At 43.2% G+C, this 1,906-nt stretch overlaps 1 pseudogene; it reads right to left on the bottom strand.

The window, feature by feature from the left end:
• Positions 1-288: 288 nt before the first annotated feature.
• On the bottom strand, positions 289-1,321 carry LOC109454563 (elongation factor 1-alpha 1 pseudogene; annotated as a pseudogene).
• Between the last annotated feature and the right edge of the window lie 585 nt (positions 1,322-1,906).

Here is a 1,906-nt window from a genome sequence, read left to right as displayed (position 1 = left end):
CAAAAACAAGCTTTCTTTTAATGGGTCTCAAAATTCTGTGAGATTTTTGGTCAGGTTGTCTCCATTGAAAAGTACTGATCTTAACAACTAAGAACTGAAATACTGCCACACAGAAAAAAACTAGTTGTGTACAAAACAGTCTCCTTTCCTTCTGAAGGTTTTACGATGCATTGTAATCATTTACCAGTCTTTTGCAATTAAACTTATATGGCCAACTGAGACAAACAGTTCCGAGACCATTCTTACACCACTGATTAAGACTGGGATGGCAGATATTGGGTATAATATTCATTTAGCCTTCTGAACTTTCTGGGCAGACATGGTGACCTTGCTAACTCCAGCTGGCTTCTTGTCCACTGCTTTGGTGAAACCCACAGCACTGTCTGTCTCATGTCACAAACAGCAAAGTGGCCCAGAGGAGGGTGGTCACAGAAGCTCTCAACAAACATGGGCTTGCCAGGAACCATGTCAATGATGGCAGCATTACCAGATTTCAAAAACTTCAGGCCGTCTTCTAGATTTTTGCCTGAACAATGATCAATCTTCTCCTTCAGCTCAGTAAATTTGCAAGCATTGTGAGCCGTGTGACAATCAAGCACAGGTGCATATGTGGCACTGATTTGGCCTGGATGGTTCAGGATAGTCACCTGAGCCATGAAGCCAGCTGCCTCCATTGGTGGGTCATTTTTGCTGTCACCAGCCACAGCACCACGATGAACATCTTTGACAGACACATTCTTGACATTGAAGCTCACATTGTCCCCAGGAAGGGCTTCACTTCAAGCTTTGCAGTGCATTTCAACAGACTTTACTTCAGTTGTAACATTGATTAGAGCAAAGGTGACCACCATGCCAGGTTTGAGAACACCAGTCTCCACTCACTCCACAGGGACAGTACCAATACCACCAATTTTGTAGACATCGTGGAGGGGCAGATACCAACTTTTGTCAATCGGACAATTGGTGGCAGGATGCAATCCAGAGCTTCAAGAAGTGTGGTTCTACTGGCACTGCCTTCTTTACAGGTGACTTTCCATCCCTTGAACCTAGGCATGTTAGCACTCGTATCCAACATGTTGTCATCATTACAACCAGAAATTGGCACAAATGCTACCATGTCAGGGTTGTAGTCAATTTTCTTAATGTAGGTGCTGACTTCTTTAATGATTTCCTCATGTCTCTTCTGGCTGTAAGGTGGCTCAGTGAAATCCATTTTGTGCATGCTCATGGGTCTGCCCATTCTTGGAAATACTTGCTTCAAATTCACCAACACCAGCAGCAACAATCAGGACAGCACAGCCTCAGATGTGCCTGTAATCATGTTTTTGATAAAGTCTCTTTGTCCTTGGGCATCAATGGTAGTCACATAATACTTGCTTGTCTTGAATTTTCACAGGGAGATATCAATGGTGATCCCACGCTAATGTTCAGCTTTCAGTTTATCCAAGACCCAGGCACACTTGAAGGAGCCCTTTCCCATCTCAGCAGCCTCCTTCTCAAAATCATCAATGGTTCTTCTGTTGATCCCACCACATTTATAGATAAGATGACCTGTAGTGGCAGACTTGCTGGAATCTACATATCTGATGACAACAATGTTGGAGTGTGTCTTTTCCTTTCCATTTGGGTTAAATTTAGTGGTGGTTTTCACTACCCCTGTGTTCTGGCAGAAAACCCTTTGCAAAACAGCTGGAAGTCCTCTTTCATGAGTGTCTTTAATTGTGCTGTCATGGCTCCCCCGAGGACCTGAATTGATTCAAAATGGTTACCTTTCATGGTGATTTTTAACTTTGGGGAAGAGCCAGAATTTGTGTAGTGTCAGATCCGATGAATAAGGTGGATTAGGACACACCATAATGTTTTAGTTTGACAGAAATTGCCATACTAGAAGCAATGTGTGACATGG

The sequence above is a fragment of the Rhinolophus sinicus genome, chromosome 18 (assembly GCF_057876585.1).
Source record: "Rhinolophus sinicus isolate RSI-liver-muscle chromosome 18, RSI-T2T, whole genome shotgun sequence".
NCBI lineage: Eukaryota > Metazoa > Chordata > Mammalia > Chiroptera > Rhinolophidae > Rhinolophus > Rhinolophus sinicus.
Note: the sequence above shows the minus strand (reverse complement) of the source record. Positions and strands in the feature narration are given on the sequence as shown.